Source organism: Lissotriton helveticus, chromosome 5_1, assembly GCF_964261635.1.
Source record: "Lissotriton helveticus chromosome 5_1, aLisHel1.1, whole genome shotgun sequence".
NCBI classification, from domain to species: Eukaryota; Metazoa; Chordata; class Amphibia; order Caudata; family Salamandridae; genus Lissotriton; species Lissotriton helveticus.
This window is the reverse complement of record NC_136065.1, coordinates 1363405345-1363432991: the sequence shown is the minus strand read 5'-3', so window position 1 is coordinate 1363432991 and position 27647 is coordinate 1363405345. Positions and strand designations below refer to the sequence as shown.

The window sequence follows — 27647 nt, the reverse complement described above, 5'->3', positions numbered from 1 at the left end:
CCGGGTGCCGACTCCCTCGTCGTGGTCCCCTGACACAAGGGTGTCCCCGTGTCGCCGCTGGCCGCCCACCATGGTCGCTCCGCTCCAGCTCTCCAGCGTCCGCGGGGACTCCGCCATCTTCAGTTGCGCTTCCTGCCTGAGCTCCCCGGCTGCAGCCATGCCCCGCCCCCGAACCGCAGTGCCCCCCGGCCTACGAGTGTACACAAACTCCAGCTGCAACACCGCCGTACCTACGGCAGGGGTGGAGCCAGCGCTTCCCAAATCTCAAGTCCCGTTCCTTATTTAATTACGACAAAAAGCGCTATTCTTCAACGGCAGAGAAAAAAAATGAAGGGTACTCACCACACGCCCCCAGCGATTCAGACGTGAGCGAAACTGAAACCATCCGTGGGGCGGGACTTCCGTCTTTGGAAGCCCGCGCACGCGCCGACAGAGTGCCACGAAGAAAAGCAGTGCTGGTGACGCGGGGCTCCCAACCCCGAGGGAGAGCCCCGCGGTGGCGGCTGAAGTCCGGAGTGGCGGTAAGTGGGCCTTACTTGTTGGGGGGGTCTCGGTGCACTTGTGTGTGTGTGTGTGTGTGCACACGTGTGTGTAGGCGGGGGTGGGTTCTCTGTATGTATGGGTGCGTGCGTGCATGGGCGCTCGTGTGTGTGTCTCTGTGAATGCGCATGCGTGTGTGGTGTTGGAGCTTCCCAGGAGACAGCAGCTGGCCACAGCAAGCGCATTCGCGTGGCCCGCTCCGATCGCCTTCTCGGAGAGGAAATGCGCGTGGCCAGGTGCTGTCTCCTGGGAAGCAGAGTCGCCAACAATAGATCTCTAGCAAGACAGCGCTGCGCGCTGTAATCGCCACGAGACCTAAAAACTGGGACATATATATATTATTCAAAAATGTGCCAGGACAATTCTTGAAAAACCTGGACTGTCTGGTTATATTCAGGACATCTGGTCACCCTGTAGTACAAGCACACAGAAGGTACACATTCTTTGCCATTTCATAAGTACACTGATATCCAGCGAGAGATAGCACAGGGCGAGCCTTTCAGGTATATCTGCCAGAGATGACACCTTAAAATAAGGTTGAGAGTCCTAAGCCAATGCTGCATGAGGGCATGAAATGGATCCTATCCATGTTTAGATGAAACATAGGAAGGAAGCCACTTTCGTGCATATCTGAGGGTAATAGGGTCACACCTAGAATCAGACCCATGCCAGATTTTCAGAATGTCCTCATAAGATATACTTACTTACAATTACATACAATCACTCTAAATGGAACTAATTAGCCACCAGCAAGTTGGACAATGGAAACACCCTATATGACAAACAAAACCTCAGAAGACTGCAATCCATCCAGAACTTGGCAGTCGGACTCATCCCTAACCTCCTAAACAGCACTCATTTCACACCATACCCCAGGGTGTTCCACTAGCTGCCTGGCTCTCGATAGACAAATATGATCAATTCAAACTCCTCACACACTCATTCAAGGTTCTACACAACTTAGGCCTCACCTACCTGAACAGTTTCATCTCCTTCCACCAACCACCCAGACCACCTTTGCTCCACAGGACTCCTGCTCACACACATCCCATGCATACACAGAACCAGATCAGGAGGATGGATATTCTCTTTCATCACTCCTAGCGTGGAATGACTTCTCACTCCACATCAGAGTCTCCTCTTCTTTTCTTGAATCCTGCAAGAAGCTGAAGACCTGGCGTTTCAATTAACCAACCTACCCTAGCCAAGCTAGGCACACTCGCCTGCTTATGATAGCCTCACTGGGGACAGTGCGCTTTACAAATACACATACCATAATTTAAAATCAGTGGTTATTCGGGAATCTGGTAACCCATCCACTCTGAACTTATAATTGACACCAAAGGGCACTCACAAGGACTCAGTGGCTGCTATTTGTAGGATCTTCTGGAGTTTCGGAAGAGTAGTTACTTCTGAGCACAGGGGAAAGACCCTGCCCCCCTGTAGCAAAGGCAGAAGTGTACAGATGCAGAACTCACTGGCTGAGTCAGTGCTCCTAAGAGACTCTAAATCACTTTCTATGGGCCTGTGTGTCTCCATTACCCATGCCAGCCCTGTATTGTCTCTTAGTGAGCTAGGGGTAGCAGAGATTTGTGCAACAGCATTTGAACAGAGGGACGTTGAGATCCGGCAGCTTAGTGATGCTTGAGCCGCCCTACCAAGTTTTCAAAGTCCATACGTAACTAGTTGCTCCAGCCCAAGTCTCTCCACTTTCTGGGAATTGTAGCCTTGTTTCCTGGAACAGCTCATGAACTCATGAACCTTGGAAACCTGGAACTGTAAAACCTGCCATTTGTGCTTTAGGAGTTAAGCTGACATTGTATAGACATTATGCTTTCCCTTTATTGACCTGAGTTACTTCAGAGCTGCACTCCTACTCTTGTGATCCAAAATTTGAAGGAAATATGTCAGCAAAAATATTGCTGGAAAATCACACTTAATTTGAAAAACAAAATCTTGGGTTGTCACCAGGGCCCTAAGCTGGCCCTAAACTGGAGTAGTCACGGTTTGCTCCTCAGTGTATCTTCTGGAATGCATAGCGGTTGATTGACACTGGCTCCCCACCAGAGGGCGCAGTGAGTTCTTGCTGTGCGGTGAACACTGATAGGCTTTATACAGATAAAACAAGCATTGGTAATGCATCAGTTTCTCCTATGCGATGAATAAAAAGCTGTTTCCCGACAGATATCATGGTAGAGGAGAAAATCTGATGCAGCGGCCAGAGCTGCTGATTCGAGAGCTGGGGATCCCGTTTTGAGTCTAGACGGCACCGCGCAATAGCCTGTAATTCTATGCAAATCACTTAATCTCTCCGGATGATAAATTGCAATATAAATATGCTGCAAGAGTAAAGGGCAAAACTTTATGAAAATATAGTTCCACCAAAGCGGATGTTAGCAGTATTTTGGTGGCAGTAAACTGATAAGAAAAGCAGATGAGGAACCAGCTTTGGTAAATGCAGGAAAATATGAGCCAATCGAAATGGAGGAAAGGTAAGTGGCATGAACATGAACCAATTAGAAGCCAGGAAAGAGAGGTGAGGGGGTGTGAGTTCCTTTTAAATTTATATTAAAAACAATAGATTTCTCAAGCACAGCGGATGTGCTGTGCAGGGAAAACCTAAAAATGGATGTTAAACCCTTCTGTGTTCGTACTCATCACTGCCCTCCTCCACCATACTCCTCTGCACTGCCACCAATGAGATGTCATATTTTGGCACTGTGACAGACTTAGAAGGTGTAAGAGATTTTCCTGGGTATTTCTACAACCTGTTTTAAGGTCTCTTCTTGAAAAAGGACCTATTTGCATGACCTATTAGTACCAACTTGTTTTCCTTTCTTTTCTTTCACTGCAGTGGGATTTTTAGAAAGGTCTTGGCAAAGATGCAAGATGCAAGCAGAACTATTGGCTTTGCTAATGCGTTTTCTCTTCTTATGGTGTTATTGATTGTTCCATAGATGTCATTGCAATGTTAAATTAGGTCCTGGCTTTTCAGGCATCAGCACTGTGCATTTTTGGACTTGTAGGTCCATAATTATAGTGGGAAAAGTGGAACTAAGAGATCCAGAATGCTTTGCGACAGTGGAAGAAGAAATGGATGAAAAGCACCATCAAGGCGTGTGGTCAATTACCAGGTTTGTTGTTCCTGTGCCATGAGGTCTTATCACGATAGGTTGAAGTGGACAGGGGAATGGCGGAACGACAACCCCAAGATTTATTCAGTTGAGCAAAACAATTCACATACGTTTTTATTAAAAACAACCTCCACTGCATGGTTGAGCTCCCACAGATTTAAAGGAGGGAAGAAGGGTCTCTTCTATTGTGAAGTGACAGATGGGAAGTGCAGCTGAAGAAGCAAGCCTTCTCTCCAGGGTCCCTGCTCTTGAAAGAAATGTAAATGTGCAACTGGTTAATCAGCAGATCTAAAGGCGTCTTGGCAGTCAGCATATGCTTTAATTGATAGAATCTGGAGTGTGTCCTTTTAATGGCTTTCGCTAGGTACTGTCAACTTATTAAAAACACAACTTTTGAAAACACCATAGACATTTCAACTCAATCTTTTTGCAACCGCCTACTTATACCGTGTACAACCTTTCTTTATACTGTGTGTAATGCATTTTTCAAAGTAATGACTTGCATAATTGCAGTGCCTAATATCACAAACTTTGACCTTTTAGCGCTATAAATACACGTCATTATTTCTCCAGTGCAAGGACCAGGATTCAAATCAGTGCCCATCCGGTTCTACTTACAGACATTTGAATTGATCACACTAACCAATCGAACTATCCTACTAGAAAAAAGCTTTTCCCACAGAAAAATGTATGATGCATTTAGTTTTCATTCAAGCTGTATGCATTATGTTTTATACGTATTTACCCACGAATCAAAGGCCAGCAAAACAGTTATGGAATATTTTGTTTTTTAGCCATGCCTGGCTGCGCCCCAACACTAGCTGACCCCGATCTGATAATACTCAGGTTCACAGTTCCCAAACTTTTCTTTAAACACTTAGACACTGCTTGTGGCTAAGTAACAAACCTGACAGCCATAGGGTCTGAATTAAAATGTTGGGACAAACTGTGTAACATGGGACAAATTGCCTTATACCCCTTCTATACTGAAAAATGCGTATAATCTTCTACCCCTCCACTATCCTTTTCAACCCAAATAACAGATTCACATATCCACCGCTCAAATAAATTTCATATTTCTCTATACTAACTCACCACTAATAATTTTTGGGTTCCGCGGTAGCGTGGCACTCGCCGAAAAGCGATTCGACACCTCGTCAGTGGTAGTAAACCCTATATAAATGAAATTACAATAATCTCGGAGAAATCAAAGTTACAGCTGGATGATTCAGTTCGGCGCTATGTGTTACAACACGGACGTCCCTATTAAAAACGTATGTAGTTCCTTACATAGCGCTACCAGATAACTTTGTGTCACTGGAAGACCATTTCATCAATCTTGGGCTTTCATTAATCAAATGCGTGTATTAAGGTTCTGCTGTGGAGAGTCACTTTAAGTAAAAAAGCTATTCTGGTCACACAATGCTGCATTTATTTCACTGTAGCCCGCCTCCTCATTTACTAGTCGTCTTCTCCTACTGTGGGTGCAGCAAGAGGCCCCTCCACCTGCAGTGCACGCAAGCCCACCTTGGACTAACCCAAATACCCTTCGGTTCATTCAATGTGGGGGTCCTCCACTTATGTCCCAGAAGCCCTCGCTTCTATCTATTTTGGAGAAGCATGTGAATTCTTTACTTAGTTCTTTTGTTGAATCCACCAATTTTCTCCACTGCTCTCAATCCGGGTTCAGGGCTGGTTTCTCCACGGAAACTACCCTCCTTGGCGTGTCAGAAACCATCAGACGCCAAGTGGATAATGGCGAGACGGTGGCACTCATCTTGCTTGACTTGAGTGCCGCTTTTGACACCGTCTCCCATTCCATCTTATTATCCACCCTGGAGGCAGTAGGTGTCGGTGGTACCGCCCTGGCCTGGATTGCTAACTTTCTGTCTGATCGCACGTTTCAGGTTTTTTCCTCTTCCTCTGCTTCATCCACCCTCCCTTCCGCTCACGGTGTGCCCCAGGGTTCCATCCTTAGTCCCCTTTTTTTTAACCTCTATGTAAGGCCTCTTGCGTTCCTGGCTGAACAGGCTGGCCTTACAATTTATTCCTACGCCGATGACACTCAAGTCATCTATTCCCTATCGACTAATAAAAACCTCCCTTCCTCCTCTCTTCAAATTGGATTGAAGCATATATCGGACTGGATGTTAAAGCACAAACTGAAGCTTAACGGGGATAAAACAGAGCTGCTCTTGTTTGGCCCCGACACCTCTCTCTGGGGCCCACACCATTGGCCTACGGAGATGGGTCCTCTACCCATTCCATCAGTGTCTGCTCGCAATCTCGGTGTGATCTTCGACAACCAACTTACCTTCAAACATCATGTTGTGAAAGTTGCAGCCACTTGTACGACCATCATCAGGTGGCTGAGAAAGATCACTTGGATGCTGCCTACAGACACCTTGAGGACCGTCGTCCAGGCCCTTGTCATCTCACGCCTGGACTATGGGAACATCCTGCTCTTAGGGGCTGCCAAAGAGGTAACCAGAAAATACCAGGTGGTTCAGAATATGGCAGTCCGCCTGATCTGTCACCTTCCTGCCAGATCCTCGGTCACCCACCACAGGCGGAACCTGCACTGGTTGCGCATTGAAAGCAGAGTGCATTTTAAAGCACTCTGCTACATGCATAAAATCATGACTGATAGAGCCCCGCGCTACCTTGCTGCTCTAGTTCAGCAATATGTTCCCCCCCGCACACTTAGGTCCTTGTCGCATAACAAATTTAAAATTCCGCGCATCAACAGAGCCAAAATGGGTGGCCGCTCGTTTGCTCTGTTGGCCCCATCCCTATGGAATTCTCTTCCTCAGTCTTTGCGCACGGAATCGTGCTTTCTGAAATTCCGTAAGGGAATAAAGACCTGGCTTTTCAACAACTAATGTCCCTCGCGCCTATCACTGATCAGTTTGCTCTAGCGCCGGGAAACCTCCGGGTAGCTGCGCGCTTAATAAGTGTAATAATAAATAAATAAATAAATAAATATCCAGGGTGGTGCGGCCGGTGTCACCGCACGGGTGCTGGCTTCCTGGGGGGGCCGTGTTTGCAAGTTTATTATGTTTTTAAAGTACCTGCTGCCGCGTTCCTTTCCTCCGGCAATTACCAGGCCTCACAAAAATGTCATTAATGTTCGTCCTGGAGAGAGATTGGAGTTTTGACTTTATGTGGAGGTAGTGCAGAGGTTTAATATGCCTGCTGCAAAAGAACGTGTACCATGTAGATTACAGAGTGCATATAATGTAAATAGATCAGCAGGTTACTGCTTTTAACCCCTTCACTGCTCGCGGTATTTCGCCGCTGTGCTGGGGGGCAGGGGGCGCGTACAGCGCCCCCATGCTCATGACGAGGTCAGCTCGTCATGAGCCACGGCGCTCCGGTGCTCATGACGGGCTGAGCTCGTCATGACCGCGCCCGTTCCAATGGAACGTTCAGCACAGCGGGGGAATTAGCCCAGCGTGCGAGCGTTCCACGGGACGGGCGCGGTCATGAGCACCGGAGCGCCGTCGCTCATGACGAGCTCAGCTCGTCATGAACATCCAAGGAGTTAAAAGAGACATCCTTTTGTTACTTGCAATGTATACTTTAAAGTCCTAATATAGAACAGTGAGGTATTAACTTTCATCATAGAATTGCATACACACTGCAAAGTATACATTACAGCACAGATTAATGTTGCAAAAAGGGTTAATTTGGGTAGAAATCGATTCTTATTATTAAAGAAAACTCCCCACCATGCTGTTTCTTTTTTTTCGAATCTGAGTTTGTGCTTCTCCACACTAAGCACTCCTAAACTACATGGCTTACCAGTATGGATGACATGTGACTCCAACACGTTTAGTCCTTTGGCTTATGTAATAAATCTTATAAGCTGATGTACACACGTATGTTTGATTGTCTCTGTGTAATGTGCTGTGACATCCTTTACTGGTATAAGTGGTACTATACAACTACTTCAATGCATCTGAGAGAGAGTGGCTATGGAGACTTGGTCACTGTTAAAGGGTGCTAGTGAGAGAATCAGTGGTGGAGGTGGTCATTGGGGGGCGTCAACATACATTGTCACACTGGGCGCCATCAGCGCTAAAGCCGGCCCTGCTTCTATCTTTATCCTCAGAGGCTGCGACCGCGGATCCGACTGCCGTAGACATGGTTACTGATTCTGCAGTTTCATCAGCACCACTCTGACATCTCACGCGCATCGCTCAGTCTGTGGATGCAATGGGGCAAGGAAAGAGGGGATTCAATTAGGGAGAAGAGGAAAGGTCACTGCTTACTCAACCTGGCGCTTCCATTAACGCCATTGGGCTCAGGGCTGACATGCCACCGCCGGCCCCTGGCACAGTCCTCCTCAATAGCATCTCTGGGTCTTAAGTTTCCAAAGCGGCCGTTTGTTTTGCAGAACCCCTTCCAACCAGCCACCTTCTGAACAAATGCTGCCACTTACAAGTGCCGCTGCACAGCTCATGTTCACTATGTACAGGGCGGGTCAAAGGGCAACGGCCAGTCGATCCTGCCTTCGAGGGCCTAAATATTAACATCAGGGACCACCAAGGATTTACTGTAATGTGCTAATTAAGTGCAGTACTCCCTGGAAAATAAAGCGTCTGCGTATTTGAAATCTAGGTACAATGCCAACTCAGTAATCCTCAAAAAATTCAAAGACTAAATGGACCTGCCCTGGGTTTATACTGACATGTTATGCAGATATCTATCCTCACTCAGGTGTTTCCTTTTCCGTAAATTACTGCATGGAAGCCCAGTGGTCTCACCAGGCTGATGGAATGGATTATGAACGAAGAAGGGCACAGAAATAGGAAACGTGGAGAAGAACTTGCCAACTCGCTGGCTCTGTTCTTCATTCACCTGTGGTGATGGACACTCCTCATGAATGGAAATGTGTGTATTTTTAATCAGTGTTACATCATTCTTATACTGTATTCTCTGGATCAAACTGTGGTGAGCTCCAGACCATCTGCCAATTCTACTCAGTGTGGCCTTTGGGCTCACAATGTTAGCACCAAACTTGTAGCGAGAGTGTGGCCTGTGTAGCACCCGTTTACTTTTCAAGCTCAATTCAACACTCTTCTGCCCCAGGTAACAGTGCCCTACACTTCTTTTTGGAAGTGCAGTTTAGTCCAACCACGGACACCATTTGTAAAGCACCACAACTAGTCAACTGGTCAAAGGAAGGTGCTGTCCTGCTGTAGACTGAGTCTTGTTCCAGAAGACTGAAGGCCTCCCAGAGATGAAACATCAAAGAAGTATCGCAACGTGGGCTAATGGCAGTGGCGGCTCCTCCGATAAGGTGTAGGAGTGTCCCCCCACTGCTTGTTGAGCAGTGCAAAAGAAAATGATAATAACAAAACGTTATTATCACTTTATTTTTGTAAGTGGAACTCCGACTCCAGCTCGGCTCCCCCATGTCAGATGGAGCAGGAGTGGTTTACCCTCTGGGGCCGTCCAAACAGTCATGCGCACTTGGCACGTTCTCCACTGGGCTGTGTAGCACAGTCCAGAGGAGAACATGCCCAGCCTCCCAGTTACTGCCTCAGCTGCAGTTTTCGGCTGCTCAGTCCAATCACGATGCTACTCTTGCAGCATCGTGATTGGCTGGTAGAGTCCTGGAGACTGGGTGCTTCCTGTGCTCTGCAAGGACTACGGGAGAGACGTACAGCGGCAGCAGAGACGAAGAAGATGTTATTTTTTTTTATATCATGCCTCCCCTTCCTGCCCCCATCCTCATACAGAGGCAGCCGTCACTGGCTAATGGTGTAGCTCTCTGCCTCAGGAGTACAGGCCAGGATAGAGTCACTGGTGTTGGACAGATTGTCAAATTATCATTTCACCTAACATTCTCAATGGCACCAAGCATGGGCAGCTTCTACAAACATCTTGGGTCCTTACTCCAGCATCCCATGTGCATAATTCAGAGAACTTTGCAGGCGCGGCCGGCGCAGGTGACATCAGTGGGGCAGAGTGGGGCGGAGCGGGGTGGGCAGGGTGATTGGGGGGAAGTGGACAGACAACGGGATAGGGAAAGCAAAATAAAATAAAAAAATAAACCACTTACTTTGCACTCGCTGCATAGCTGAGTCAGTATGTAGATTTATTTATAATTGCATTCGAATGTGATATGAATATCTGAGTTGGACTATTAAGATCATAGAGGGATATACATAGAGTAAAATAAAAATTGTCAGTTACACAAGCTGGGATGCAGTTGAATGTGAAAACATAGATGGAAAAAGCAGACTGCAAAAATTCAGACCCACAATCATTTGCAGCCAAAATAGCTATTACATGCACATTTCTCCCTAGAAAAAATTGCCCTGTGCCTGCCAGTTCACCACAACCAAATATGCATATGTAAAACAATTCTGTTTAGTTACCGCATTGCTAATCAAATCCCCAGGAATACATCTGTATTTTGGTACAACGAAGCAAGGAGTCAGAACACAAATATTCAGTTGCTCTCTAGGATATGGTACGAGATTGAAAATATCACACTTATACATCAACCTGGACGTGTAAAAAATGAAATGCTTCGGACAGTACTCGAGGTAAGTTTGCCAAAGTAGGCAAAACTACTAAGACCGAAGTATTAGAAAAGGATGCCGACACTACAGACCTCCTGCTGTGGCATTAATGAAACCATAGCGTCAGTAGCAGCTCGCAAAGGTAAGAGCAGTTGGGCTGTGGGGCGGGGCGGGGACCACGTGGGAGGTGGGGGAAGTCGACAGACGACGGGATAAATAAAATGAAATAAATACATAAATGAATGAATAAAACCACTTACCTTGAGCTCGCCGCATCGCCAGGTAAGTGGTTTTGTTTATTTATTTAATTTTACTCCACCATCCCCACCCCGCCCCGCCCAGCCCTCTTACCTATGCGAGTCGCTACTGCATAGAGTAGCAGCAGTTGGTCACAATGTGGACTCCTGCTGACTGCATTTAGTTGTTTCCTGTGACACACATTTGTCATACACATCATTATTCTCTGTTGAGTGCACACTTGTAGTATGAAAGGCTGCAATATATATACTTGCCCAAAATATTATAAACAATCGTACTTTTGTGCCATGACGGTGCATTCCAGTTATCTATTGCAATAACAATATTTGATCATCTCTTGCTGATAAATATACTTGTTTCTATAATATATGTAGAATTAAATGGCGACTTATACGCTTATAAAAATAAAAGCAGAGGAGAACCCCCAGATCAAACAAGTGTTCATGGACATAACTATATAAGGGCTGTGCAGTACTGACAAACCCTTTATTCAGTACCTGTGCAGTACTGACACATCCTTCATTCGCTACCTGTGCAATACTGACACATTGTTCATACGGTACAAGTGCAGTACTGACACGGCGTCCGCAGGGGAGGGCAAGAGGGGGCACTTGCCCCCCCCTGGAACACCGGTCCGTCACAATTGACAGCCCCCACAGACAGTGGTGTTTGTCTGCAGGGCCGTCAATTTTAAAAGCGTGAGAAAGCGCTTGCAATGACGGTCCTGCTTGATGAGCGGGAAAACTGCTGCTGAGGGGCAAGAGAGAAGGTCCGGGCCTGGCTGCTCCCACAGCTTGAAGCAAAGGCGCACCTAGAGTCAAATTTCGGGGGGGGGGGGGTGCACATTTTTCAAGCTAGGGAAGAGTGGAGCTGCAGGGGCCCTAAGAAGGGGTAAAAACCATCAGTAGCAACCACTGTGATGCTGCAAATTGTAAGCTTTATGACCACAACATCCTTTTGTATATAAGGGGTCTAGTTATTTAGATAAAGCAGGATGTGCAGTGAAAGGAATGACATTACAAATGAGTAGAGCCTTTAATGCTCTGGAAATGTTAGGTTCTCCAATCTACCTCTCTACCTCTCTCTCTACCTCTTTCTCTACCTCTTTCTCTACCTCTCTCTCTCTCTCTCTACCTCTACCTCTCTCTCTACCTCTCTCTACCTCTCTACCTCTTACTTCTCTACCTCTCTCTACGTCTCTCTACCTCTCTCTACCTCTTTACCTCTCCCTACCTCTCTCTCTACTTCTCTCTCTTTACCTCTCTATCTCTACCTACCTCTCTACACCATTCTCTCTACACCTCTCTCTCTCTCTCTCTCTCTCTCTCTCTCTACCTCTCTCTCTCTCTACCTCTCTCTCTCTCTACCTCTCTCTCTCTACCTCTCTCTCTCTACCTCTCTCTCTCTACCTCTCTACCTCTACCTGTCTCTCTACCTCTCTCTCTCTACTTCTCTCTCTCTACCTCTCCCTCTCTACCTCTCCCTCTCTACCTCTCTCTCTACCTCTCGCTCTACCTCTCTCTCTCCACCTATCTCTCTCCACCTCTCTCTCTCCACCTCTCTCTACCTCTCTCTCTCTACCTCTCTCTACCTCTCCACAGCTCTCTACCTCTACCTCTCTCTCTCTACCTCTCTCTCTCTACCTCTCTCTCCCTACCTCTCTCTCTCTACCTCCCTCTCTCTCTACGTCTCTCTCTCTCTCTACCTCTCTCTCTCTCTACCTCTCTCTCCATACCTCTCTCTCTACCTCCCTCTCTACCTCTCTCTCTCTACCTCTCTCTCTCTACCTCCCGCTCTCTACCTCTCTCTCCACCTCTCTCTCCACCTCTCTCTCCACCTCTCTCTACCTCTCTCTACCTCTCTCTACCTCTCTCTACCTCTCTACCTCTACCTCTCTCTACCTCCCTCTCTCTCTAGCGCTCTCTCTCTCTCTCTACCTCTCTCTCTACCTCTCTCTCTCTACCTCTCTACATCTCTCTACCTCTCTACATCTCTCTACCTCTACCTCTCTCTCTCTACCTCTCTCTCTACCTCTCTCTCTACCTCTCTCTACCTCTCTCCCTACCTCTCTCTACCTCTCTCTCGCTCTCTCTCTACCTCTCTCTCTACCTCTCTCCCTACCCCCCTCTACCCCTCTCTACCTCTCTCTCTACCACTATTTCTACCTCTCTCTTCCTCTCTCTCTCTACCTCTCTCTCTACCTCTCTCTACCTCTCTCTACGTCTTTACCTCTCTCTCCCTCTCTACCTCTCTCTCTACCTCTCTCTCTCTCCCTACCTCTACCTCTATCTCTCTCTCTCTACCTCTCTCTTTACTTCTTTCTCTACCTCTCTCTCTACCTCTCTCTACCCCTCTCTTCCTCTCTCTCTACCTCTCTTTCTACCTCTCTCTCTTCCTCCCTCTCTCTCTACCTCTCTCTACCTCTTTACCTCTTTACCTCTCTCTCCCTCTCTACCTCTCCCTCTACCACTCTCTCTCTACCTCTCTCCCTCTACCTCTCTCTCTCCCTACCTCTACCTCTGTCTACATCTCTCTCTACCACTCTCTCTCTCTACCTCTCTCTCTCTACCTCTCTCTCTCTACCTCTCTCTCGCTACCTCTCTCTCTCTACCTCTCTCTCTCTCTCTCTCTCTCTCTACCTCTACCTCTCTACCTCTCTACCTCTACCTCTCTACCTCTCTACCTCTCTCTCTACCTCTCTCTCTCTACCTCTCTCTCTCTCTCTACCTCTACCTCTCTCTACCTCTCTCTCTACCCCTCTCTACCTCTCTCTCTACCTTTCTCTCTTCCTCTCTCCCTTCCTCTCCCTCTCTCTCTCTACCTCTCTCTCTCTACCTCTTTACCTCTCTCTACCTCTCTACCTCTCCCTCTATCACTCTCTCTCTACCTCTACCTCTCGACCTCTTTCTCCACCTCTCCTCCTTTACCTCTCTCTCTCTCTCTCTCTACCCCTCCCTCTCTCTCTATACCTCTCTCTCTCTACCTTTACACCTCTACCTCTCTCTCTACCTCTCTCTCTACCTATCTCTCTCTCCCTACCTCTACCTCTACCTCTCTCTACCTACCTCTACCTCTCTACCTCTCTCTCTCTACCTCTCCCTCTACCTCTCTCGACCTCTGTCTCTCTACCTATCTACACCTCTCTCTCTCTACCTCTCTACACCAGTCCACCTCTCAACCAGTTGAATTCCGGGAAGCCCAAACCATCAGTATTTCAAATCTGCGCATGAAACGTGGGTAGGATGAGCTGTGTAGCTCAGAATGGGATGCTCTTTTTACATAATTTGTATTTAATAGAATTGGGAAGCAGGAGAGCAGTCTCACAGTTGAGATAGGGATTAACATTCACTGGTGACAGCTTTTAAATTGGCTTTAAAACCATTCAAAGATGGCTGCAGCATCTACGTGGGATGTGGTGGACTAAGTGGTAGCCGGAGCCCTATAGCACTGCTTGTCATTAAAAAAAAACCAGCATTGACATAGCCAATAGGTCTCCCCTTTGGGACCTTATAAGTGTTTAGTTGTCCAGTACAATATCCTTGGTGCAACAACATCAAGTGTTGCATTGCTAAACACTTATAATGTCCCAAAGGCGAGACCTATTGGCTATGCCATTGCTTGTTTATTTTTTCCTCTGTTTCATTGTGGTTGCCAGGTAATCTGCTGTGAAGCCTTACATGATATTTCTCCCACCCCATGGGTTTCTTTTGTTATTTAAGCTCTTTTGTTTTATTAGATGTTTTATTTGTTTATTTAATACGTGTGCTCAATTATGTCGGAGGATGGTGATGAAGTAAAAATGTTGCCCCCCCCTGGAAAAATTTCTGCGGAAGCCCATGCATCCCTTTCAGGCTCATATATGCGCGTAAGCAGCAGCCATTTTGAATGCCATGGCCTCTCTGCCCACTGCCGATACCCAGCGCGTCTCTCTCTCGACCTCGCAAACATCCCCCGCGCACTGACAGCCCCCGCTCTCACACGCTCGGGCCATAAACCACCTCCTTCAGCGCGACCCTGCCTCGGAACCACATCCCGTACCCGGCTAACACCTCCCTCCGTCCCTTTGATGCACACATCCTTTGATGAACCCCCATCCTCTGTGCCCGATTGTCCGGCCCGATCCCAGGCCGTCACCTAGCCCTGCGGATGCAGTTTATTGCCCATACAGTAGACAGCTGCCCCTCTTCAAAGGATCTAAGGCTAATAGAAACCCCCCACCCCATGAGATCTGATCAGCCGCACACATTCCGGGAATCGGCGGAATATCCAGCTGCGCGACAGTCATCACCTGCTGAGATCGGGGTGGGGACTTCTACTGTAAATGTGTGTGGGAACGGGCTTGAAACGGGGATTTCAAGGATGTCTTTCCGTACTTCAAAGCATTGACAGGAATGTGTTTCATGCAATAAAGTCATAAACTTGTGTATAAGAGGCCAGGCCTCAGAGATGCGGTTAGAGCACCTCGAGAAGATACCCTGTTGTCTGATTTGACGTGTTCTGCTCCGTCGGAATAAACCTCTGTTTCCTGCCTTCCAGTCTCCAGCGCCTGCCTCTTTGTTTGATAATTTCGAGTGGTATGAGAGGCGACTAACGCCGGGCAATACTTGGGTATTATCGATTGAAATCTGCCCCACCTTTTACAATATGGCATTGTCATTTACAATGCCAATCGCTTAATCTCTCGCAAATGCGAGACCTGTTGCATTTGCACCCACACACACACACACACAGAGACACACGCACCCACACACAAAGAGCCACACACAGAGCCACACACACACGCACAGCCACACACACACACAGAGCCACACACACACACACAGAGCCACACACACACAGAGCCACACAGACAGAGTCACACACACAGACAGAGCCACACACACACAGACAGAGCCACACACACACAGACAGAGCCACACACACACACAGAGCCACACACAGACACAGAGCCACACACACATAGAGCCACACACACACACAGACAGAGCCACACACACAGACAGAGCCACACACACAGACAGAGCCACACACACAGACAGAGCCACACACACACAGAGCCACACACACACAGACAGAGCCAACACACACAGACAGAGCCACACACACACAGATAGAGCCACGCACACACACTGAGCCACACACAGACACACACAGAGCCACACACAGAGCCACAGACACAGGCAGAGCCACACACACACAGAGCCACACACACACACACACAGACAGAGCCAGCCAAACACACACACAGACAGAGCCACACACACACAGACAGAGCCACACACACACAGACAGAGCCACACACACACAGAGCCACACACACACAGAGCCACACACACACAGACAGAGCCACACACACACACAGAGCCACACACACACACACACACAGAGCCACACACACACACACAGAGCCACACACACACAGAGCCACACACACACACAGACAGAGCCACACACACACAGACAGAGCCACACACACACAGACAGAGCCACACACACACAGACAGAGCCACACACACAGACAGAGCCACACACACACACACAGACAGAGCCACACACACACAGACAGAGCGACACACACACACAGACAGAGCCACACACACACAGAGCCACACACAGACACAGACAGAGCCACAGACAGAGCCACAGACACAGACAGAGCCACACACACACAGATCTACACACACACACAGACAGAGCCAGCCACACACACACACAGACAGAGCCGCACACACACAGACAGAGCCACACACACACAGACAGAGCCACACACACACAGACAGAGCCACACACACACAGACAGAGCCACACACAGAGAGCCACACACACACACACAGAGCCACACACACAGACAGAGCCACACACACACAGAGCCACACACACACAGAGCCACACACACACACACACACACAGACAGATCCACACACACACATAAACAGAGCCACACACACACTAGCCAGCTCGCCACATACCAAGCACAACTCTATAGGAACAGTTATGTAGTCCTTCACTAAATTAAGCAACACAGAAACACAACGTGACACACTCTTTCTCTCTATAACTTAAAGTCAGAGAACAATTCTTGACAGAACATTCTGAATCTTATTCAATATAAATTCAACACGTCATTAAGGCACGCCCACCTCAGCAACTGCTGTGGAGGCAAGTGACTCACAAACACGAACAACTCATTAGGCACAACACCACACACATCCATCTCAAAGACACAGAACCACACACACACATGTGTAACACACCTGATCCACTGCACGCACACACCGGCAGTGCACCCAGAGTACCGCCACCTGCCAGGGACGGACATCTCACTGATGTGGGGTGTGCCCCAGCAAAGCCCAGGGCCACACCTTCCCAACACCAACATCACACACTGCAGCTCTGTGAACAAGCCACCGGTGTGAAACCGAGAGCCACACCAGAAGCACCACGCCAAACACCAGCCAGGCCTAGTGCAAGGGGACAGTAACCAGATGGATGCACAGCACGAAACCTTCCAGGGTAAAGCGCCTGGAGCCCCTACTCTCAGACTGCGCGCTATAGGAATGCCAAAAAGGTAACACAACATAGCAACACGTACTATGTAACATAAGCAAATAAGAGATAAAACATGACAGGGGTCTAGCATACAACACAACTGAGGAAGTTGCTTAAGAGAGTGATATTCAGAACACGTCATAAGACACAGCTCCTGGTATTCAGCACACGTCATGAGACACAGCTCACCGACGGGGGGGAATTGTGGGGGGCTTGCACTCACCTCCAGCACCATCTCTGTCAGCTGGAAGCGCTTGTGCGAGAGCCTGTCGGGCCCCACGGGCTGGTGGTAGTAGACGCACAGCACCTCATAGCACTTCAAGGCCGGCTTCAAGCCGAGCTCCGTCAGCTCCAGCACCTGGTCCTTGCCGTCATAGGTCGGGAAGTCCAGACCCTCCTCTGCCCGGCAGAGCGCAGGCAGGAGGAGCAGTGCCATCAGGAGGCGCCCCGGGCACAGCATGGCACCCACTGTAGGGACCCACACTCAGGGAGCGGGCACTCAAGGGGCAGAAACTCAGAGTGGACACGCAGGGGACAGGCACTGAGGGAGTGGACACTCAAGGGACAGACACCGGATACAAAAATGTAAAACTATTCAAACTGTTGTATGCATTGCGACATTGGGATAAAACCATAAAAATGAGACACTAGCAAGACCTGTATCTAGCAGGATGGTCGGGGGGGCGGCAAACCAGAAAAGCTTCAGTGAGAGAATATAAAGAGAGGCCTAGCAGTCCTTAAAGGCCACAACTTAACACTCAGTATAAAACCTAAAGACGACTAAGCGCCCGCAACACAACAGGCTCCCTTACAGGTGTCGACATGGATGAAGTACTAAAACAGCTCACTGAACGTCTGAACCGCGCCTAACTCAGCTGTGGCTAGTGCAACATCTGGCAAAAAAGGGAACCCAAAATGGCTACTGAATAACCTCCCCTTCAGCATTTCAAACTTCATTGAACCCATTGCGCTGCCTTCTGAAATACCAGCTTTTCGCAAAAGGATAAACCGTGGGACGGTCCCTGTAATAACGTCACCGTGCTCTGCCAAGGACTAAGTTATTTACCTAATCAGAACCCCATATTGAGGCAAGGCCTGACCACATCAGCAGTCATTTCATCCTTCCAACTGCAAATGTGATTCAAACATAAAATTCATTTTTATGTTCATGTTGACAGAAGTGAAGGATTACATTGCCCTGGACACGCGCGCACCCACACACAGGCATGCACACACACACAGATGCATTCATATACACAGCAAAACGCACACAGGCATGCACACATACACACATATGCAGACACGCACGCACACAGATGCACACACACGCATGCGCGCACACACACACACACTCCCAGGCACACACAGATACACACAAGCACACACACAGATGCCACACACATTGACACAAACACACAGGCACACACACATTCATGTTTCCGTGTGGGAGAAATAATGGTTCCCAGGACCAACTTAAGGGCTCCTATACACAAGCGACCAACACAACTTCTAACAAGCATTTGAAATGGCGGTGGAGGGGGAAAGGGGGGCTGGAAAGGCATGGCCAGCGGAGTGCGTGCAGGGGGAGCGGGGTGCAAAAATCCATGGAGTGCGGGCGAAGGGGGGGCGAGGGGGTGGGGGAGGTGCGAACATTTATGGATAGGGCACTACTACAAACAAAACGCTCACATGAAACAAACACACCTCACAATATAATGCAAAATGACAGGATCGCACCTGTATTAGGAGCAAGCCCTATAGGGGCAGTAGGGCCCCCTTCCTCAGCTTCATTCCTGCTTTACTGGAAGACCACTGTCACCGGCGCCGCCAACTCGGTCCACGCGTCATTAATCTAGTCAGTACTGCATTCTGGGGTTGTAGTTCCAGTTTTATAATGGACTACAAGTCCCAGAATCGTAACAAACCCATGGAGCGGATGAGGTACTCGCAAATTTTAGAGCTCGAGAACTGCTGTTGAAATGTTTGCACCCAAACTCGCAATATTAAAGTCAAAAACGCGTGTCTCCACAGGGCAGGGCGTCTGACTCCGAAGGAGAGGGTTCATGGTTCGGTTCGATCCCTGGTGCGGGAGGCAGCTCAGCACCATGTGACTCTTCTCAACGGCCCTAAGCGCCTTGAGACCCTTAGTGTGCGCTTTACAAATTGCAATCATAGAAAACAGGTTTTCGCCCCCATGCAGTTTCCTGAAGTGCAATTTCTAGGAATTAACTTGTATTTCACATGACTGAAGGACACGGCGCATTTCTGCAGGTTTAAGAGATTGGGAGCGGGAGGCAGCTGATCTCTAACCCACCGTGGCGATTCAAATCAAGTGTGGGACGTGCTAAATGCTAAGTTAAAAGAAGAGCGACGCTTGAGTGACTTAAACGGCGCTACAATTGCAAAACCGACTCTATTTACTGAGGCAGCAGGACTAGAGGTCACCGGTGACGTAACAACTGCCCCCACGGTACGGGGGTGGGGCGAGCTCCAGGGGACCCCCTCCGGGATTGTGCACCAGTGACGGACTTTACTGTGTGGGAGGGGAGGGGGCTCACGTACATTGCAGCCCCCCTTTCTAGTTTCTTTACGCCACTGTGCAGGTGTGGGCTCTGGGCTCATTATTATGCATCTGCGTGGGGCCCAAGATCGTGTCACATGCGGCAAAAGAAGGACGTGTCTCGAGGTAAGGGGGAAGACGTGGTGTGCCAAATGTAACATTTTCTAATAATACCTGTGATCAGGTGACAGCGACACACATGGGGGAGAGGAGGGAGAGGGAGTTGAGCTACTTTAAGTTACGAGGTTGTATATTTTCATGCAGGTGGGTGCAGCAGAACTGTGTGACTTTGGCTAAATGACTTCCTCTCCCCAGTTGCTTGGGTAACTTGCCAGACGCCCAGGCCCTCGTGGCCTTTATCGTGCTCCTCTGGTCACACTCTGTGCTGTAGGTAGCCCAATGGTGTGTGTGATGCCACCTTCTGCCACTCACTCCCTCATTGTGCAACAACCAGCTGGGCCTCTGGTGACCTGTGGGCCTGGGCGAGGGGCCTTGACTCCACGAGGCACGCTAGACGGATGAGAAACATGCCGGAAAATCTTGTAGTGAAAAGCGCACAGTTACAGTGGCATAAATCTGACGGAGGAGGGCTGCGGGCAGAGGGAAGGGGGGAGGCGAGAGCGGGACGGAGGACATGGAAACACCACCACGTTTCTCCGAGGCGAAGCAAGAATGCCTCGGAGAAAGCAGCTTCATTTTCGGATTCAGGGGCGTGGTTTTCTTTCTCTCCTCTTCCTGTTGGCTGGAATGTAAAATTCCAGCCAATGGGAAGAGGAGAGAAAGAAAACAGAAAGAAAGTAAACAAGCATTTGCAATGCAATAGGTCTCGCATTTACGCGGCTTTGAGCTATTGGCATTGTAAATGACAATGCCTTTTATTTATGTTTTAGTTTTTAAAACATAAATGAAAGGCATTGTCATTTCCAATGGCAATAGCTTAAACTCGCGTAAATGCGAGACCTACTGCATTGTAAATGGTTGTTTCCTATTGCATTCATTGGCGACGTGACAATTAAATACTGATTTAAATGTAGACACCTCAGCTATTTCAAAAAGATTCAGTTTGCCACATGTTGCATGACACACAGATAAGGGCACACGCTCACTTCCTTAAAGTGCAAAGAATTTCAAGTAACTAAAATAGACGGCTGTGTTAACAAAGTTAAGGGGTCTGGTGAAAAATAAATGTGTCTCCTTAAAACAAAAACAACTCTATCACAATTTGTAGATTCTACGAAGAAGCTGCTGCTGCCACTGACATGCAAACCAAAGTCGAATTCTACTAAAGACAGCTTGAGCCTTCCATCTTCCTTAGGTTGGTAAATTGAATGCCATCACGTTCGACAGTAGTACTACCTGTTATTTATGTAGTTGAGAGACCACAAAAGCGTGGTAGGAAAGGCTTTGTAAAAATAAAAATCGAGACCTTTGGCACTGGAATGCCTGCCGCCATTGTCCTGGCTGCTTACTGCAGACACAGCGTGCTTTGCTTACATTCAAACACGTCGTGACTGCAGTAATAGAAAGTCAATAAAGTAAATAGTGCTCAAAGACTAAAATGAAGGCGGTGTTATATAGCTGCAAGAGCACTGTCTGAACAGAGGAGAGGCAGCTCCATGTGTGTGCTGTGGGGTGCGACATTTCTGTCCCCTGCTCTTGCTGGCTGCTATCAGATGCACTGTGTACATAAACGCAGCGTGGTGAAACCAAACATGTCTGCCCAAAGAAATATTTCCCTCCAATAAATAACTGTGCTGTTTGCTGGGATCCCAAATAATATTTGCCTGCAACCTACACTGTGACGTACGGCTCTTTTACTGCTAAACCACAATACGTTGTTTTTTTAAAACACTTAGTCATGTTCAGGAATTAAAAGATTTTATCGTGAGCTACTTCATGCCGCAGAGCAGGGGCACCCTAGCAGAAAGTGTGGTGGCATTTCATGTAAAGCACTCTGATTCTTTTTGCAGGGTGTGGCGAGCTGTGCAGACGGAGCCTTCCGTGGCAGATTGTGAGGGCAGAGCACATGCAGGTGAAAAGTTCTCCGAGCACCGCCCTGTCCAGTGTGACTCCATAACTTGAGGACGCCGGGGGTAGTCCCCGCAGAGGCGTCAGCTGCCTGCGCTCTGGCCGAGCCTGGAAGTGGTCCAAGCTTCTGTGTGAGGAGACGGCTTGAAAAGTGCTTTTGTGCAAGTGGTAAAAACTTACGGACAGCGGATTGCGGGCCGGGGGAGAAGTGCAACAAGGCGCTGGAGCACAGGAAGTCCAGCGAGGGACGGGAGTCCAGGAGCAGCGACCGCCGGCCAGCCCTGCACCCAGCAGCCGCCGGAGGCGGCGAGCGTCCACTGACGTCACCATCATCATGGGGCTGTGGCGCGCGGCGGAGACGTCGCCGTGAGCATGCACATCGCCATCTCTGACACGCTTTTCGCAGCGAGCCCTAACCAGAGAGACAGGAGATTGGGAACGCGCGCGCGCGGCCGGCTCCGATCGCTTTCCTGAGCGTGCGCGTGCCAGTCTCCTTTCTCCTGGGAAGCAGACCCGGCAACTATAGTATCGCGCCAGCGCGATGCGCATATGGCTTCGCCATATGCATCGCAGGCGCGAGACCTAAAAACACCCCCGAATCCCGTCTTCAACGGAGTGATGCCCCTCTCCTCCAATGGCTGGCCTCCGTTTAGGAAGCCAGCCAATGGAAAAGAGGGGCGGGTTCAAGCCCCCATACTGTAGACATAAAGTCTCGGAGCGAGACTGCGCAAGCGCAGCCTTCGTAGTCCGAGACCTACAAAGCGGTAACTCTGCATCAACACTACCTTTCACTGCCTTTGATGCAACTTCAAAGCAACCCCTTATAGTTCTTTCAGTCTCATGATTTCAAAACTGAGGCATTTTCAATAATCTATAACGAAGTCATAGTTATTGATTTTTTTAACAGCAACAAACCAGTCAGGGGCACAGTATTCTAAGGGTTTGCGTTTGGACCTTTTTATAAGCCACGCCCTGAATTAGATAGGCCACGCACCTTTGAGAAACCCCTCCCCCACACACACAGTTTTTTCCTTCCTAGTTCAAGCCCTGGCTCTCCCTGCGCTCACATCGAGGCAGCGCTGCTGTTCCACCAGTACCACTACCTCGTACTGCACCAGTACTGCTCTGCCGCTCGTCACACCAAGGAGCCACTACTGTACTCTCCTGCTCTTACAGTACACTTAATGAGCGAACCGCACTGTCTCCCCAGTGATGCCAGTGCCACTACTCCGGTGCTTCCAGTGATGTGCCAGTACTGGTCTACCAGTGGTCACAGTAAACATCGTTCTATAGGTTGCCGTGGGGACCCAGTACTGTTTTCCAGATTTTCCACGGAGACATGTTTACCACAGCTCTGGTGTCCACAGTTAGGCATCACTCTGCTCTTAGAATGGCTGCGGCTGAGCACCAGGACTTCAAGACCAGTATTTTAGTACAGGCGCTAGTACTGCTCTTCCGGTGAGCACAATATATCATTCACAAGTGAGAATTTGAATCTTTGGAGCTTGTGGTGAAACTCTTGCAAATACCTCTTAATTCTAGTACATGCTCTTACGGCACAACATAACATAAGAAAAACTTGAAACAACATGCCATAACATACATGCATATACTGAGCGAGAAATAATAGTGGATGCGGTCGGTCTCCGCGTGGTTAACGCTGCCTCCAATGACGTCAAAGCGACCTGGGAGGGGGCAGGCGCGCGAGATGCACAAGGCTGGCATCGCGCGCCCAGCTGATGGTAACACACTCTGGGTGACTGCCAGGAGCCCTGACTACTAATGAGCAGGGCTGTCACCAGGGAGGATGCACCAATGTGTAGAGAGAGCCAGCACCCCTGAGCCGATCCGGCAGGGGGCGGTGCCGAGCCCCAGGGTGGCGGGGCGCCTACCTGGGATGGAAGTCGGGTGCCCCGGACACCCCCCCCCCCTCCCGGGCCCAGCTGGTGCCCAGCATCAAGACAACATACCTTGGAGTCGCGGAGGCACCTGCTGGCGTCACCATGCGGGGTCCCCAGGGGCGCAGGTGCGGGCACCGATGGTCCAAGCTCCCAGGTGGAAGCACCGTGCGCCCAGCAGAGCCACCTGCAGCCGCCGCCGTACCCAGCTGCTGCCCGGGCACCGAAGCCTGCCTCCTCTCTGAGCCGGAGAAGGTCACAGCAGATGGGGAGGAGAAGGAGGCGGCGGAGGAGGAGGGGGTAAAGATCAGCTCGCAGCTTAGAGAGGCATTTTTAGCCAGCGAATCAGGTCCCGGCTCTGCCTAATGATTGTGAGAGAGCAGGAGGTGAAAACACGACTGCAAGGCAGGCTCCTCCCACCAGAGGAGGAATCCCCGGGAGCGCCTCCCCCCTACGAGGAAGGATTCCACCCCGAGGAGAGGGAGATACACACTGCATCCCTCCAGGAGACACCTGCAAGGTCGCTGCAGCCCCAAGGAAGACTAAAGGAAAGGCCTCTATTCCAGGTGTGAGTAGCAGGGGGCGCCTTCCCCTACGGGGGAATGAGAAATAGAGTTTATGGCTCGTTTCCACAGGCCTTTTGAGACATGGGCAACGTGGGCATTGCCATTGGCTCCCACTTTCTAAGAACCCCCCTTTGTAAAGTGATAACTCTCTGTTGCTATCACTCGGTCCCACTTTTATTTATTTCAGCTGGTTTTGTGGGAAAGTTTTAGTGTAATATAAATTTGGCATCATGTCCTCTTGTTTTTTATCAGATAATAGGTAATACAATTCAAACGTGTTCCAAACCGGTGCCCCCAAATATGTAATGCCCGGGGCCTCAGAATCCTTAAGATGGCACTGCTCATTTCTACCAAGAATGAGGAGCAGGAAAGCTCCAGGAGTGAGAAGCTGAGAAGCTGCCCCTTCTCTCCCAGAAACGAGGAGCCAATGTTCTGCTGCATCTTTCTAGCTTTGAGGGATCTTCTTTTATCAGAAGGCGAGGCGTGACATCTGCCTCCTCTCTCACATGGGTTTGGATCAGAAGAGCTGCCCCTTCTCTCCTGGGAGGGAGCCGGAGGGGGGCTGCCTCCTATCCTATGAAGAATGAGCATCACGAGAGAAGTCCTCTTACATGAATGAAGCGATACAAAAGGGGATGATGGACGGAGCGTTTGAACAAATCAAACACTCACCCCCAGTCAACTGATCTGGGTTTAATCCATCACCATTCTTTAGTTCACTCAGCCACCCAAGCCAGATCAGTTGACTGGGGGTGAGTGTTTGATTTGCTCAAACGCTCCGTCCATCATCCCCTTTTGTATCGCTTTGTTCGCCCTAAGTGTGGCAGGGTATGCTCAGACGTGAGTCCCTTGCTCAAATGGCCACTGGATTCAAGATAGCCTGGCTGATGAGGATTATGAATCCGAAACCGGTCCCAGGATGCTTGTTTCCGGTCCATGGAAGACATGGCTTGGCAGTTCGGGCTGGACTGTTCCCATGAGGCACAGGGTCAGACTGATTTGCATATAGCCATGTCTGAAATGGGGTGGCTGAGTGGGCTAAAGAATGGTGATGGATTAAACCCAGATCAGTTGACTGGGGGTGAGTGTTTGATTTGCTCAAACGCTCCGTCCATCATCCCTTTTTGTATCGCTTTGTTCGCCCTAAGTGTGGCAGGGTATGCTCAGACGTGAGTCCCTTGCTCAAATGGCCACTGGATTCAAGATAGCCTGGCTGATGAGGATTATGAATCCGAAACCGGTCCCAGGATGCTTGTTTCCGGTCCATGGAAGACATGGCTTGGCAGTTCGGGCTGGACTGTTCCCATGAGGCACAGGGTCAGACTGATTTGCATATAGCCATGTCTGAAATGGGGTGGCTGAGTGGGCTAAAGAATGGTGATGGATTAAACCCAGATCAGTTGACTGGGGGTGAGTGTTTGATTTGCTCAAACGCTCCGTCCATCATCCCCTTTTGTATCGCTTTGTTCGCCCTAAGTGTGGCAGGGTATGCTCAGACGTGAGTCCCTTGCTCACTTGGCAACTGGATTCAAGATAGCCTGGCTGATGAGGATTATGAATCCGAAACCATTCCCAGGATGCTTGTTTCCGGTCCATGGAAGACATGGCTTGGCAGTTCGGGCTGGACTGTTCCCATGAGGCACAGGGTCAGACTGATTTGCATATAGCCATGTCTGAAATGGGGTGGCTGAGTGGGCTAAAGAATGGTGATGGATTAAACCCAGATCAGTTGACTGGGGGTGAGTGTTTGATTTGCTCAAACGCTCCGTCCATCATCCCCTTTTGTATCGCTCTTACATGAATGAGCATCAGGATTGAAGCACTGTGAAGCTACCGCTGCTACGCTCCATCAAATGATAAACAGCAGGGAGAATGGCGAGGACCAAATTAGACAGCATGAGAAAGCCGGCGCCTTCCTATCCTCGTAAGAGAAAGGAGCAAGAAGAACTTTTTTTATGATTGACCAGTTACTTACCGGCCATCTTTGTGACTCCAAGTCCTACTCCTCCCCATCACAGTTCTTAATGTGTGACCAAACTTTCCTCCCACCATAATAGTTACCAAGCTTAAAAAAAGATGTTTCTCATCCACCCAATATGTCCACTTTTCCCCGTAAAACAGGAAGTCTTCTGACCTCATATCCTTTATTTCCAAGCCATCCGAAGCTGATTACCCACTTCAGATGGGAGGGATAGGAAACATCAACTGTGACGGGGAATACCAGGACTCCGATAATTAAGATTACTGGTAAGGAACCGGCCATTACCTCCTTATATCTATTCCTTGTCACATTCCAAACCCTATAAGCTGATACTCAAGCGTGCAATCTGCTTCATAAAGAAAAAGCAAGAAATCTGATACATTCATTTATTAAATATGAGTGAAACTATATCATGAGTACATTCAGTAATGATCTTCCACAGAGCTTAACACCAAAGAACTAAACGCAGCTCATACACTTCACCCTACTCTCAATTTGTAATAACTCATAAAAGCATGAGGGTAAGGTCAGGTTGTTGCACTATACATTTCTTGCAGCGAAGAACCTTTCAATGCAGCCCAGGAAGCCCCCATGCCAGTGGTTGAATCTCCCTGGATCACATTTGATTCTCCCTGAGCTTCGTAAATTGAAATGATAGCCAGCTTTAACCATCTACTAATGGTAGCAATGGAGGATTTCAACCCTTGACCTGCAGAACCACAAGTGACAAAGCATCCGTTTTTTCCAAATGAAGCCATTTTAGCCAAATACATTGTCTATGCACTCCTCACATCCGAAGTGTACAGTGCATGAACCTTCACAGTGTCTGGAGAGGTACAAAGTACAGCCAAAACCAAATGTTCAGAAAAATGAATGGCTAATGGACCTTTCTGAACAAATTGAGGACCTGGGTGAAGAGCCATCTTGTCAGGAAAAAGCCTTAAAGATGGTTTTGAAGACAAAATAGCTAGTTCCTAATTCCACTATTCTCCTGACTGAGGAAATGGCAAACAAAAGGACCACCTAAGAAGTGAGAAACTTCTATCTCACCTGGTTTAATGACTCAAAAGGCAGTCCCTGTAATGCCCGCAGTACCAAAGGCACATTACGAAAGAGCGCCATCTCACGAAGAAAACTCTGAAACAACCTTAAACCAAATGGGGCCACGGTTTTAAACTCAGGATTTCTGAACACTCCTACAGCCACCCGTTGAATGCACAAGGTCGATATGACCAGACCTATATCAAAACACTCCTTAAGGAAATCCAGTCTTTATTCATTTATGTATTTTTAAAGAGTATAATATAGCACTAGCAAGACCCAAGGGTATGCAAGCGCTTTGCATCAGCAAATGCTTACATCAAGGTAACAGGATAAATCAACTGAGTAAATGTTTACATTGAGGTGATGAGGTAAATCAACTCAGGTAGGTCAGATCAAGTCAAGTCTGTGGTTGAGTATAGGAGAGGAGAAGCTGCAGGGGAGGTCTAGGGACAGTTGAAGGTGGAGATGTTGTCTCACTGGGCAGTTAATGATCCATTATTTGAGATGCAAGTTGATTAGAAGATCTTTTAACTGTCTCTTAAAGCATGGGAAG

The 27647-nt window shown here is 48.7% G+C and overlaps 1 protein-coding gene across 2 annotated transcripts in view; it reads right to left on the bottom strand.

Moving 5' to 3' along the window:
* Positions 1-23793, bottom strand: part of PACSIN1 (protein kinase C and casein kinase substrate in neurons 1) — a 388443-nt gene extending 364650 nt beyond the window's left edge. Inside the window, exon 1 of one of the 2 annotated variants that reach the window (XR_013594889.1) lies at positions 23576-23785. The gene's annotated coding sequence lies outside the window, so the exon portion shown is untranslated. Of the gene's footprint in view, positions 1-23575 lie in introns of both variants that reach the window. The other variant, XM_078644260.1, reaches the window with a different exon arrangement.
* Between the last annotated feature and the right edge of the window lie 3854 nt (positions 23794-27647).